This window comes from Leopardus geoffroyi, chromosome B1 (assembly GCF_018350155.1).
Source record: "Leopardus geoffroyi isolate Oge1 chromosome B1, O.geoffroyi_Oge1_pat1.0, whole genome shotgun sequence".
NCBI classification, from domain to species: domain Eukaryota; kingdom Metazoa; phylum Chordata; class Mammalia; order Carnivora; family Felidae; genus Leopardus; species Leopardus geoffroyi.
This window is the reverse complement of record NC_059327.1, coordinates 89,825,876-89,841,682: the sequence shown is the minus strand read 5'-3', so window position 1 is coordinate 89,841,682 and position 15,807 is coordinate 89,825,876. Positions and strand designations below refer to the sequence as shown.

At 34.0% G+C, this 15,807-nt stretch overlaps 1 long non-coding RNA gene across 2 annotated transcripts in view; it reads right to left on the bottom strand.

Moving 5' to 3' along the window:
• Positions 1-15,807, bottom strand: part of LOC123583006 — a 60,095-nt gene that overhangs the window by 28,879 nt on the left and 15,409 nt on the right. The window contains exon 2 of one of the 2 annotated variants that reach the window (XR_006704695.1): positions 6,241-6,343. The exons of the other annotated variant lie outside the window; for it this stretch is intronic. This is a non-coding gene — a long non-coding RNA (uncharacterized LOC123583006). The remainder of the gene's footprint in view (positions 1-6,240; positions 6,344-15,807) is intronic. 2 annotated transcript variants of the gene reach the window in all.

Sequence of the window (15,807 nt, the reverse complement as noted above, 5' to 3'; positions counted from 1 at the left end):
TGAAGTGAGTAACAATGCTTACATTTATAAACTGTCAGTATTTACTGCATTTTTCATGGTTTATGACATTCCACAACTATTAAAAATTATTTTACAAGCTCTGACATTCATAAAAATATAAATGTTTACAATCTAGAGAAGGCAATCTCTATAATGAAACTAGTGAACAACAGGAGTTTTTATTCATTTCTATTGAATGGAAAGTAAAGACAGTAATGGAAATAGCAAATATATCCTTTAGGTTAAAAGAGCTTAAATTTTTTTATGTTTATTTATTTATTTTTGAGAGAGCGAGAGAGCAAGAGAGCGAGAGAGAGCACCAGCAGAGGAGAGGCAGACACAGAACCTGAAGCAGGCTCCAGGCTCTGAGCTGTTGGCACGGAGCCTGACTCGGGGCTCGAAACCACAAACTGTAAGATCACAACCTGAGCCGAAGTTGAGCATTTAACCAACTGAGCCACCCAAGCGCCCGGAGGAAAGAGTTTAATAAAACAATCTCATGGACAAAATTTGCTTAAGCTGATTAGTGAATCTGTTTTTTTTTTTTTTTTTTTTTTTTAATTTTTTTTTAACGTTTATTTATTTTTGAGACAGAGAGAGACAGAGCATGAACGGGGGAGGGGCAGAGAGAGAGGGAGACACAGAATCCAAAACAGGCTCCAGGCTCCGAGCTGTCAGCACAGAGCCCCATGCGGGGCTCAAACTCACCGACCGCGAGATCATGACCTGAGCCGAAGTCGGCCGCTCAACCGACTGAGCCACCCAGGCGCCCCAATCTGTTTTTTTTTTTTTATGACATAATAAATTCCTTTGTCAGCTCACAGAAGGAAGCTAAATAATTTTCTTGAATACAAAGATCTAAGTTCAAAAAGAGTACTTCATAGTAGCTTTCCTTAATTAAAGTATTGTCTCTTCTACAAGGGGGACATAACTCTAATACATTTTCCTTTCTCAAACTGTGACTTCAAAGGTTTTTATTGACAGGATCATGCCAGTTCCTCTACATAATATTCCTCAATTACCCAAAGTGAATCTATTGTTCCATATTATTAGCATCTTCAATAACACATAAATACCAAATTATTCATTAATCCTGTATGTTACTCTGTGAATCATCTGCCTATTCGTTGGTTTTATTAAATAAACTATAATTTCCTTTAGGAGAGAATAAGGTCTTTTGTTTTTTTATTGTTCAGTATTATTTGAATTTGTGAAGAGATAAAATATGTAGCATATTATTTTTAAAATTTCAATAAAGAGAAGTATGTATTTATGAGTAAATAGAATTATGGAACTTGGTAAATCATATCTTCCCACAAACATCATGTTATTGAAGTACTTAGCTCTTGATTTCTGTATTATTGCAAAGAACAGGGATAAAACCTATCTCGAATGAAAACATTCAATGACTTTCTCCACTTCTTAAAAGAAATTATCTTCATAATTTTTTATCCCTTTAAAATATGTTTATATTTGGGGCATCTTGGTGGCTCAGTTGTTTAAGCACCAACTCTTGATTTTGGCTCAGGTCATGATCTCAAGGTTCATGAGTTAGAGCCCCATGTTGGGATCTGCATTGCCAGCAGGGAGCCTTCTGAAGAGGATCTCTCTTCCCTCTTTCTCTGCCCCTCTCCCACACGTTCTCTCTCCCTTTCTCTCTCTCTCAAAATAAATAAATAAACATTAAAAATATTTTTATCCTTAACACACATATTCCTTAAATAAAAGAAAATTAATTGATTTTCTAAATACATATATTCTAATTAAAAATGTATGTCTTATAAATAATATAACTTTAATCAAACTGCAGTGAATGTGAAGACATTAATTATAAATTAGTCAGATATAAAATGTCTTTATGTTCAACAACTGCAGTACTTATTCCATAAGCCATTTATGAATAGTAGCTAATATCTATTAAATGCAACTCTGTCTTTAAATAAAAGACATCAGTTTGATTTTTAAAGAAGTTAAACATGGTTTTATATTTCTACTAATTTCAAAATACAATAACACTATGTTTAAAAGTTCATTGAATCTTGTGAGAAAATCAATGCATAAGTCACCTTTTAATTACTTTCTTCAGACGCAGTAACTCTTCATTAACTGTGAGGTTATGGTGTATGTAAAGCACTATATAGATTAATTTCAATTTTTATGTAATGTTAAATAGGTACCCATAAAACTTTTATGGAATTTCATCCAGCGTCAATATTTACGTATCACCCCATATAATGCAGCTCTATGGTAAATAAATTAGTTTGCTTAGTAATATTTGAAGATAAACTGCCAAATATTAGAAAATAAATCTACTGGTTTTAACAATCCAACTCTTTATCTATTGGTTTATCTTTGAACAGGCAGTGTTCACATTACACTGAAAAATGTATTTCTCAAACTCCTATTATGTACCAAAAATTATCTATCTGAAGCACTGAAGATAAGTTGGGGAATAAAAAAGACAAAGACTTTGTCATCTTAGAGGCAAAATTTAGAGGCGAGACAAACACACACATGCACACACATGACTTTCAAAAAGAAAATAAAGAAGCTAAATTGTGATCATGGTAAAGCACAATAATGGGGTATGGGAAGTCAAGTGATAGGTCTTCTACCTTAATGTTAGCAAAAAATCTCTCAGATATGATGCCATGTAAGTTAACACATGAGAGATTACAAGTAGGCCATGCAAAGAGGAAAGGAAAGAAAGAACATTGAAGAGGGAAAATTAAGTGCAGGAGGCCTAAAAGGATATACGCATGTCATTTGGGAGAAACAGAAAGAAGACAAGAGTGGCTGGAGCATAAGAAAGGATAAGAGATGAGTTCAAAGAATCTAGAGAATACAAGTTGCCACCAAACTAATCCAAATGTGAACACAAATGTAAAGACCACCTTTCATAGATACATAGAAACATAAAGAAGTGAAATGCCTTTCAAATAAAAGTAAGATCTCTCTTGTGAAGGACATTGAATGACTTGAAGAAGCTAACAATAGTATAAATATACCCTTAAATGTGTCATGTTTCCAAACCATAGACTTTTGTTCCTCATTCAGGTATCGAAAGCAAGGCAGTTACAGGTTGGAGAAGTGCTAATTTCTTACATAATAATTCAATAATAACACGTCAGAGACACTGCACCTTCAACATGCGTCTTCCAAGTTGGCCCTTAGTGACTTGGCAGAGGGCAAAGTGCATGGAGGACCATGAGGGGAATATGTTTTTTTTTATGGGTTGGGGAGGGAGAGATGTCAATCACATGACCACATCTAAATGAAGGGAGGAAGAGAAATATAATCCAGAAAGAAGTGGAGATAATGATTTTTTATTGAAGTCTATATTGATATACAATATTCTATTAGTTTCAGGTGTACATCATAGTGATTTGATATTACTATACATTACGAAATGATCCCCACGATAAGTCTAGTTACCATCTGTCAGCAAGAAAAGTTATTACAGTATTCGTGACTATATATCCTGTGTAGTACATCACATCCCCATGACTTGTTTATTTTACAACTGGAAGTTTATTCCTCTTCATCCCCTTCACCTATTTCACCCAACCCCCATCCCACTCTCCCCTTCGGTAGCAGTTTATTTCCTGTATCTCTGAGTCTCTTTCTGTTTTGTTTGCTTTGTTTTTTAGGTTCCACATATAAATGAAATAAGAGTAACTTTGGCTTTCCTGGTATGACTTATTTAACTTAGAACCAATACCTTCTAGGTCCACCCATGTTGTTGCAAACGGTAAGATTTTATTCCTTTTTTTATGATTAAGGACTCTGCCACATTCCTAAATTTCTAAATTTTGGGGTCACACCACTCTTACATATATCAGAGATATCTTCCTCATTTTGGGAATATGCAGGATGCGTAGTATGGTTTTTGAGATGTAAGCTGTTCTTCATTGATACTTATAATTTATATTGTTATGTTAAAAAAGCACCATTTTAAATATTTCTTATCTGATAACTACATAAGTACTATACTTTTGGCGATAAAAAAGGAATTACAAGCTCTGTAAAGAGGTACGGTTATTTTTGTTCAGAAATTATAACAATGTGCGACTTGAAATCTGAGTTATCAAGAAGAAATACTGATACACTGAAATGACTTCCCTGGAGTTTTTGATGCTAACCTGATTAAATTTGCATGTACAAAAGACATGTGTACTTAAAATAAAGCTTGACAATCTTCAGCAACTACTCTGTACCACCTATGAGTCTAAATTGAACTAGCCATCAAGTCTTGAACAATTCTTGATTATATTTATTCATTGTCTGGTTTTTAATGCATATAAATTAACCTTCCATCAGCATTTCAGAAAGTCAGTGCCCTAGGTTCTCATCTGAGAATACATTATTCTGTATTGTTCTTCAGTTCAAATAAATATACTGGATTAGAGAACTTATCTGTGTCAATGGTTTGGATGGTATCCAACCTAGCTACTCCTTGAGGTACTTTGTCTATCCCTAAAAGCCAGACTACACAGACTTAAGCTTACTGAGCTTTATGTTAATATTAAGCCCTCAGTTCTCTAAAGAAGGAACACTATCTTGCTATTTGAAATCTATAACTTTATTATCTTTAGGAAAACTGTATGAAAAAGAAAAACAAACAAGCAAACAAACAAACAAACAAAAACTATCATTTTGTAGTCCTTAGATAGAGCCGTAGGTGAAGTTTTAAGTCTGTTTTGTTTCATTTTGGTAGGAGTATGCAAGGTATAGCTTTCTTGCCCTAAGGAACTAATGTGCTTTCCTTTCAGATGATGACAGTTCTGTCAGTGACCATGTTTCACCCTTTTCTCTCAACTGCTTCAAAGTTGAGCAAACAATTAGAAACTCTTTTATGGCCCGTAAGAGTGGACCTCCTTTCCTTATGACTTTCTTGCTTATAAATATCTCCCTCTGATACTTTGTTTTGATGTCTATTTCACTTTTCTTTTTTTTTTTTAGTTTTGTTATTGTTACCTTTCTCAATGCTTTTTTGGGAAAATATGAGAAAATTATCTGTACAAATAAAAATCATACATCTTCTAAAGATTCACTGAAGCACTTGTTAAAGGTTATTGTTCAGCTGCACCGCTCAGGTTTCTCATCACTCCATATGCAGGGGCAACACTACCACCTACCTATTGCCATTCAAGCTTATTGAGGATTTACATGACATATACAACTTTCATCTCCATATGACTCTACTTGCATAAAAGGGACTTAAGCAATTTCCTGGAGTGGATCAGAAGGCTGTCTCTAATTATAATTGTACTGTTTCATGTCTAGGATGTCCTATCTTTCATTAATGTGTAAATGAATGTATATGAGCACACCCTTGGATTTAATCAGAAAATACATCCAAGGATTTTAAAACATAAAAGGAATAGAGAAATGAGGAAAGCTAGGAAAGGCGTATGATTGTAAAGCCAAAAAAGGGGCATGTGAACTACTTTTAAGCAAGTTCTTTTAACAGTAGTAATAAAATAGCAGAGTATTCTGAGTATATGTCTCTTAGGTCAGTATCCAGTCACAGTCTTAGAGCCAATGGAATTCTGAAAAGAGCCTAGAACTACTGAGCACCAGGAATTTCAAATACTTGCTCAGGAAACAAAGGATATGTGCTAGCATTTGTATACAATCAGCTTGAAAAAGGGGGAAATATAAATAATGATATCTGTTTAGTACTTGGAATTTTACAAGTTGCTTCTACATGGAACATCTCATTTGATTTTAACGGAAAAGAGAATAATAATAAAAATGAAGTAATAAGCAAAGAACCACTAGGAAGAAAGAAAAGCAGCTTTCTGATTTCACCATTGTGGAATTTGAAGGTCAGATAAGTTTGATGTTAGTTAACGACACCGTACTAGGTGAGAGTTCAGATTGCCTCACTCAAGTTTCATAATTAAGTTGCTAATTATTTTACCAATTCCCTATGTCTGAACCCAGAAGAAAGATTAAACCTAGCTAGACTTACTCTGATAATTTTAGTAAATAACAGTGTCAGAGTTGTGTTTTAATGTTAATTTTAGGTCAGATTAAGGATGTAGTTTTCTTCAAAATCCCTATATTTTCATTGAAAATTTATAAATATCACTAGAGTGCAAAGTAAACTTTGATCTTGGTTTTTAAAATTGTATTCTCCAGTTTCATAGACTCCACATTTGGAAATGGCCATACTTTCAAATACTCACTGATATAATTATAACTGGCTGCAGTAAGGCTGTACATAGTACTTACTGTATCCCTCACTCATCATGAAGCATGTCAAATGCAATGAGCAGTAGAGCATAGCTGGCTTGTGGAAACTTCTCTCCCTTTTCTCTGCTTCAGTGCTCCCTGTCTTGACCCAGGAAAGATACAACAGCATTTTAACATCACAGCTAAACTCTCAAACAATACAAGTTATATCACTAATAAGTTGAGGAAGAAAGGAAGCTATTGTCATTTTGTTTCAGAAATCTAATTCCTATATTTGTAAATGAAGAAACATTTTAGCAATATCAACCCATACGTTCAGTGCAAAACAAGTATTTCTTTCAATTAATTATTTAAAAAAGCATCAGGCCCCAAATTTTGTGCCATAAAAAGTTTATGTTCCTCAGCAAAATGCTTTGGTTGAAAATACAGTTGAGAAATGAAATATGAATAAGTTATAGTTTTGCATTTAAATTTACTATATTTCCCTGAATTTACACTTAAGATCTCTATATCAAATAAGGAGCAGTGAATTTTTTCTTTGTAGGGGGTGGGTCCTGTTGAGAAAATAAAAACAAAATCTCTTTCCAAACCAGAAAACCTCTCCAGAAAGGTAGAAGAGAAATAAAACCATTTTTTATTATTAAATAGGCATTAAAGCAGTATGTTATATACATCAGAGACAATCCAATAAGAGACTGCAATGATAGGCAGAAGTCTCATTCTTTTGTCTAGGCAAGCAGACATGACCCATTACATATGCATTCTCAAAATAAACAGTAACTAGTACTCAAGAAAGAGAACTTGATAGCAACATTTGTCACATGCAGTTCAACACCTTAATTTCACCTGGCCTCTGTCGTGGCCATCTGTGTTTGTTAATTGGCTTAATCCAAAGGGAGATAAACTTCTCACATCTCTACCATAGGAGATAATTCTGTATCTTGGAGCAAGGCACCCAATGAAGTTAGGCTCTTACCCACTCAACCCTCTCCCACCTCAAAGAGACTGAGAGATTGGTATACTATCTTTTATGAAGATCCTATTTCAAAGAGATAGTTCCCAGGTCCTGGAGAAGACATTCTCGAATGTTAAAGTTAGCAAGAGGCTATTTAGCTTTTAAAAATATATTCTTACATTTCAAACAGAAAGAAAACAATTACAAGTTTTTTAAAGTAAACGCTCCACGGAAAGGAAGAAGGGAAGCCCCTTCCAGTATTTTCAACAGCGAAATTTAAGCCTTTAGTTTTTTAGTTGTATTTGCCTTTACACTTCATGTGGATTATGTACGCAGAGAGGGGTTGGGTTTTCAACACGTTTTTCTATTAAATAATGCCATTTGGTGAAAAGCTCATTGTTACACCGTATTTCTGACAGGCTAGATTTTGTTCTCAGCAATACATAATTTACTTTTGCTATTAATCACTATTTGTTATTAGTAACTGCTAGTAAGTCTAACAACTATTCAAAACTTGATGGGGTGATGGGGACAAGGAAGAGGCATCAACAGTATCAGTGATTTTACATTCAATATCAACAGGCAAACGAAAGCATCACAAGGAATCTGCTCCTTTCGCATGAAATCATACGCTTTCCTCTGAGACTCTTCCTTAAAGACCATATTTTAGCCTATTATGTTATCTAGAGGATTTCATTTCCCTATTATCTCTTTTGCCACCTTGCAGTTTGTTTATGTATGTATGTATGCATATGCATTCAGCACTCATGAATGAAATTCAGTGCCTCCTCCTTCATTTTCTAGAAGGAAGAGGGAGAGTTGCCCTGAGCTTGAAGTATTAAGCCCAAACATTATAGATATTCCCACTATTTTTAAGGTGATTATTTACTTGTTTTTAAATTTCTAATTAAATTACTTCGAAAAGTTAAGGCTCTTGTGATATAAACTTCCTGTATTATAATAAAGTTGAATTCATCATGTACTAAAAAGTTTAGATTTTGATGAAACATGTAGAAATAGGACAACTGTTTTTTTTCTAATGAAATTTTTATTTTATTATTTTATTTAAATTTCCATTATTTAACATACAGTGCAATATTGGTTTCAAGAGTAGAATTCAGTGATTTATCACTTACATACAACGCCCAGTGCTCATCACAAATGCTGTCCTTAATATCCATCACCCATCTAGCCCATCTCCCACCGACCTCCCTCATCATCTGTTTAAGAAGTCCTTCATCAGTTGCACTTTAAGACTCCGATTTCTTCACTTATATGTGTATTTGTGTAGCTAACATTAATGTTTGTTTATATACATATATATGCAAAACTCATGTGTGTGTGTTAATAGTAAAATTAATGTCCCCGTGATAACCTCAGTTATTTCTGTGTAGTATTTCATTGCTTTACACAAGATAACATATTTGAGGCCTTAATTCTCACTATGTCCTTGGATCTTTAAGTCAGTCACTGATGTTGATGATTTTTTTTTTTTTAATTTCTAATTTCAGATCACACACAGCATTGCAATAAAATCAGAGAATCTGTAGCCACACTGCCTTAGAGTCCTAATTACAGTAATTAGTTAGCTTCATGACCTTGAACAAATTACTTCAACTCTTTATGGCTCAGCTTCCTCATCTCTAAAATGAGGAAGTAGCAACTTCCTCATTGGTATTTGGAAGGGCTCAATGAGTCAATATGCATAGAAGGGGCAGTGTGATGCCCTGAGTTGGGATTTTGTGGATTTGTATTCTAGTTTCTACTTTGCAGGTAACTACCAGATCCTAATGTCTATGTCTGAAATGCTTTCCTCTCCATTAAAACAACAAAAGCAACGGGTGCCTGGGTGGCTGGTTAAACGTCCAACTCTTGATTACAGTTCAGGTCAATATCTCACAGATTCATGAGTTCAAGCCTTGTATTGGCCTCTGTGAGCTGACTGTGCTATGCCTGCTTGGGATTCTCTGTCTCCCCCTTTCTCTGCCCCTCCCCTGCTTATGCTCTGTCTCTCTCTCAAAAAAATAATAATTATAAATAAAATAAAACAACAAAAACAAAACAAATATCAAAACTCTGGTAATCTGATGTTCTTTAATTCTAATTGTCTGTGAATTAAAATTCTTTTTCCTTCATCTCAAAAAACAATATATATATATATATATATATATATATATATGTATATATATATATATATATTTGGCATAACACGGCTGACTTATCTCATAAATTATAGATATCCTGTCACATATGGATAAAAAAGAGAATATTATATTAAGACATCCAATTATCATTTCATGTAGTCTTGAGGTAGTTCTAAAGCATTTTTGACTACAGAACACTTTACTCATATGAGTGCTTGCTTATTCAGATACCCTAATTTAGGGAGCCCATTTACCACTCCCAGTATGCCTCATGTACCAATATACAGAGGTTGCCTTTCATCAAGTTCTAGTTCCATTGTTCTAGCAGAATTTAGTTTAAAATGAGTGCTCTGGATCAAGTGACAGGATGACTAATCATTCATCAATTTAATCTCTTTTTGATATTTGTACAAGCTACCAAAAAATGGCCGTAGCTTTTATAGTTCTTTGAAATGACATCAATATGGTAATATATATATATATATATATATATATATTGTTAATTAAAATTGTTAATTAAAATTACAAAATTCAGAAAATGTGGAGGGGGGTGGGGCATCAAAAAATCAGTAATGTCCTATTTTACTGAAATCTCTCTCTCTCACACACACACACACACACACACACACACAAAACCAGAGGGAGTGTACGATCAAGTAATATATCAGAATTTTAAAATTGATGATTTACCAGAAATATGTTTTGGTATGATAAATGAATGAATTCAATTCCATCAACTCAATAATATTTGTTTTAAATGAGAATCTTTACCCCTTCCCAGACATAATCAGAAACTATTTCCAATTTAGTTTACCTAACTCTAAAACAATCTTATTTTTTTTAAAAAAGCAAGATGTGTATGGATAGGCTCAGAGCCATGGATTTATGTGTTTGGAATTCTTTTTCTGTATTAAATTTAGTGGTTAGGGCATCTCTGTTGAGTCCTGTGTATCTATCAGCTCAGAAAACTGTAACTTTTCTCTTACTCTCTTGTTTTTCTTATCTAATTTATGTAGTTATTTGTCATTTTGTTTCCAGTCCTTTCCCTTGGATTTCATCCCAAACCGGAAGTCCTGTCTAGAGCCCTCAGTAACTCTTTGTATTTCTTACTTAATCCTAACCAAATTAAAAGTGCTCCCCGTGCCAAAATAAAGACATAAAGGAATAACCAAACAAACAAAAACTTTTTAAAAAGTGTCCCATCATATATCTGCATGTTTAAGGAAGGTTATGGCCATGTCTCATTCACTAGAAGAAATGTATTTGTTTAGGAAATTGGGCTGTAGGCTCAGGCCTAAGTATGCCACATCCATATGTATTAAAATGGGAAATTCTTGTGGGTGATAGCTATTTACTAATTTAGTTTTGTCTTCCTGGTCCCAGAATTTCTCCTTATATTATGGCCTGGTCTTAAAGACTCATTAGACTTCATAGTAGTTTTGTCTTTGATATAACATCTATGTTGGAATTTATCATGAAGATTATATACAATCATTTCACAAATACAAAATGGTGCATAATAAATGTGGTTGGATTTAATATGAAGCTTACAAAAATAAGAAGTTCAAAGTTATTTCTTAACTAAAGATAAATACAAAAAACATATATTTTTCTCCTAAACCAAAATCAGTAAAAGTCGATAACTGACAATATTTGTAGTAACATATTGACAATTTGGTAGTAGCAACAGTGAGGTAAAATAGCCATGTAATAACCAGAGGTGTCATATTCATCTTACGTGCAAGTGGTCTTACCCTTTTGGCAGAAGATAGTGTCTCTGATAGAACTTTAGAGTCTGAAAATAATGGTTAGCCACCAGATAGATTAGGCATATATATAGGATGGCAGGTGATGACTGAATTTCACACACTAGATGTTTTCAGTCACGCTACACACATGAGTGATTTTGTATTACATCATATGCATAGTGATTTTCTACTACAAAAGACATAAATATATAGTGAATTCTCTATTTCTTGCATCAGGTGTGGACATAGAAAATTTCTCGATATTAAGGCTCTTTTTAATAATCCTTCACATTGTGAAATAACACAAACCAGTCATAGCACAAAGAAGGGTTGATCCAGAAAACAAAGTGGTCATAACTTTATTATAGTCTTTCAGGTCAAGCTCACCTTCCCTTAAGCCATCGCTCAGTGAACTGATTTAATAAATGCCGTCACCTTCTCTTTCAAATCTTGAAGAATATGTAATGGACAGCATCTTCAAGGGTGAATGTAGTTTAATAGATTTTAAAGTCCTCCCAGAAATCAAGAAACAGAGTTCTTCATTTGTCTTTCATGCTCTGACTCCTAAGCCTTCTATGGAGCACATCAAGTGTGTGAGTGCGTGTGTGTGTGTGCATGCCTGTGTGAGTGTGTGTGCATGTGTGTGCATGCTCATGTGTGTGTGTGTGCACGCATGAGTGTTTTGAGATGATTACAGATACAATATGAGATCATTTGGCAAAGCAAAATGATGAGTCCATCAGCCCACTTCATTTAACAGTGTGTGTCTTACTGTCTTGGCTTGAAAAAAATCTACACATTCAATCCTATAATATAGCCAAATTAAACAAAGCTACAATATGATGTAAAATATAATTCAGTAAACCTTTAGTTTGTTGCCATCCATTGACTATTCAATTTATACTATTGTCTAAATCCTATGGGAGCATATTTTTAGGATAGTAGTTTTTATTCCCTTTGTCCTTCTTGTTTTAACTATTTCAGTAATTTAAGATCCAATGATCTGGATATTTTTTTTTTTCTAAACAAACAAGACTTGGAGGGTGAATTGCAATGTTAGGGGCATAAAACGCTGACTTTCCTAGAATTTCTTGTCCAGGTATCCCCTCAGAGTACATAGTCAGTAAGCCAGGTAAATATAGAAGGAAATAGAGCAGGCTGAAAAGAGATTGCATTCCCTCTTGCTCTAAACCTAAGGTCAACATCACACACCGTCAAACAAAAGATCCTTTATCCCTCATAGAACGCTGTACAGGAACTTTCTTGACTTGGGATTTTCAGAGGTATATTAGATACAAGATTTTGGGACTAAAGCACAAAATAAAGAATACAGAAAAACACAAAGTACAATACAATAAACCTTGGGGCTAATTAAAATCAAACTACTGTTTGGCTTTCAAACAGCGAATCTGAACAAATATATATTGCTGCATGAAATATCTTGGTGACTAAGAAAGAAAAGAATTGGTAGTTGGGGCCATTAACTAATGTGAACATTAATTAATTCTTTTTCCCTTGGCTATCTGTGTGATCGTGGATAAATTACCTAAGTTATTTGGGTCTCTATTATGTCATACGTATATTTTAAAACTTAAAAAAATCAAAGAATATATTGGGCTGGCTGGGTGGCTCAGCTGGCTAAGAGCCTGGCTCTTGATTTCAGCTCGGGTCACGATCTCATGGTTCATGAGTTCTTTCTCTGTGTGGAGCTCTGCACTGCATCGGAGTCTGTGCTGGTGACATAGAGCCTGCTTGGTATTCTGTCTCCCTCTCTGTCTGCACTACCTTCTCTCTCTCTGTCTCTCTCTCTCTCTCTCTCTCCAAAAAAATAAACAAATAATCATTAAAAAAGAAAAAAACTCAAAGACGATAACGCTAGAACTAAAATATTTCTATGGACAACCTAAACAATAGCTGCATTAAATAGCTAATACCCCAAACTTAAATTTATAAACTCAAAAATCAAATAGATTTCAGTTAAATATCAAAAATTCAACTAGTTATTGGTACACAGTAGTAAAAAAATGGCTAATGCTTTAGAATTATCATTTATCCATACAAAATTAGAATCAAATACTTAAATATCCATAATTTCAGTTATAAAACTCGAGCAAACTTTTCTTCAAAGATTATGCATATTATTAAAAACATTTTACTATTTAAAATTCAGCCTTGTTCAAAACCTGAGGGGGGGGTGGGAAATGTTTGGCTTAAGGGAAATGATGGTACCAGAGCACTGTCACAGTAATTGAGAACAAAAATAATGAATCGTGCCTCTAATCTCTGGAAGTGTTGAAATCAGTAAGTCAGATTTTGTTTTCTGATATGAGAAGTTCAGTTTGTAAAATAAAATTTGAATTATTGTTATTTGCATTCCTAAGGGAGGGACCATCCTTTTCTTTCAATGTCACTTTCCATGGTTTTTATAATTGTCTTTAGACAGAGGTTGAGCATTGATGTAGCAATCTTCTCCTCTAAAATTGCTTTGCACAGTCTGGCAAGAGATCTAATTTTCAGAAGTAGGGAAGTAATAATGGAAGGTTATCAAATCAAATGTGACAAAGTCCACTGTCTTTAATGACAACTTTATTTAATCTGCTTTATGGTTCCTAGAAATTATAGTTTTCTTTCTTTAACAGTCTCTGGCAGAGTCAAAACTAATCTCTTATTTGTTCTTGAGAAATTGTAACAGACAGTGGCACCATTCTCAATCCTTTTTGAGATATTTAATCTTACTTACTATTATAATTTTCTTCGGTCTTTGTCACATTTGATGCTGTTAAGATACATATGCTGAGGAATACATTTTTAGAAGGATCCATAATATATATATATAAATATATATATATATATACAGATATATATATATACATATATATATATTTATATATATATACTTATCCATTTACTTTAGAGAGAGAGAGACAGAGCACAAACAAGGGAAGGACAGAGAGAGAGAAGGTGACATAGAATCCAAAGCAGGCTCCAGGCTCTGAGCTGTCAGCACAGAGCCCGATGCGGGGCTTGAACTCACGAACCAGGAGATCACGACCTGAGCCAAAGGCAGATGCTTAACTGACTGAGCCATCCAGGTGCCCCTGCATGTATATTTTATTCACCTATACATGCTTATTAATATTGAATATTAATAAAAGAAAGATAAACATAAAAAGAAAGCTAAGAACAAAATGATAAAGTAAGAAGAAAACATATTCACTATGAAAGCTAATTGGATTAGTATAATTTAGTATTCAATTTGTGCCTGAGTTTCCTGAAACTTAAAGTAAGAATTCTGGCAGATCAATTACAGCTTATTATCAGAAATATGCATTCCAAGTATTCATGAAATAAATAGTTGTTATGGTCCTTAACATTTCTTTCTACAAATAAATATTTTCAGACATATATAAACTCTCCATAGATAAATACAATCAATGTGCTACATTGTGCTAATGACATACAATCATATGTGCTAATATTTTAGAATCCCTCTCTCTCTGTTCTCTCTCTCTCTTTTTTTTTTTTTTTGTTTGTCTAACAAGCCTCCTCTCCTTCTCCCCACAATTCCTACTATTGGTGAACCTGTGTCCATTACCTAAAATACATTATTGTATATTTCCTTAATTTGTATATATGAAAGTATAGAAAGAATTAAGGTCAATGTTGATTAGACAAAAATTGGTATAAAACTACCCCATAATTTCATTAATTATGGAAAGCCCTCTAAATCAACAGGTATATATCTATCTTTGGTTTACTTATTTTCTTAAGTTTATTTATTTATTTAATTTTTTTAATGTTTATTTATTTCTGAGACAGAGAGAGACAGACCATGAGTGGGGGAGGGGCAGAGAGCAAGGGGAACACAGAATCCGAAGCAGGCTCCAGGCTCTGGGCTGTCAGCACAGAGCGATGCTCAACCGACTAAGCCACCCAGGCGCCCCTGCTTTATTCATCTATTTTTAGAGAAAGAGTGAGCAACAGTGAGGGGGGGAGGTGGGCAGAGAGACAGAGACAGGGAGAGAGAAAATCCCAAACAGGCTCTGTGCAAAGCCTGACACAAGGCTTGATCTCACAAACCGTGAGACCATGACCTGAGGTGAAATCAAAAATCCGTCGCTAAACCAACTGAGCCACCCACAAGCCCCAGTTTTGCCATAATTTTTAAACTTTCTTTAGTGACGGGCATTGGCTTTGTTTCTATATTTGTCTCACAATGTATCCTTGGAACATGTAAGAGAGAGATAAAATATATCTTATGTTAATTATATACATATGGTATATATACATTATACATTAAAATATTTGTTTTTATATTTATTCATGTAGAGATGCTTTACCTTTCTGGGAGTGATCTTAGGTTTTAAATAGCTGAATCAAAGAGTTTATGCAACTTAACATTAATTGACAAAGTTTCCAGATAATTTTCCAATCTGCTGTCATAGTTCATGTACATGAACATTCCTGTGAGCACCACACATAGGTGTTCTGGCTGTATAAAATTATATGCCTGATATGCCGACTGTTTTTTTTTTAATTTCTCTATTTATTAAATTACGAATCCATTTACTTCTGAAATAACATCAGCCTTGTCACCCAATTTCTTTCACACATTTAGAGTTTGATTCAGATGTTTTCAGTTTCTTCTGTTCTTCTGACTTACTTGTCTTTTCCTATGTAGATACCATGGTGAGTTATTTGAAGAGGTTTTATTGTTTATTCTTGTAATTCCTGCACTATGCTTTAAATTTTTTTTAAT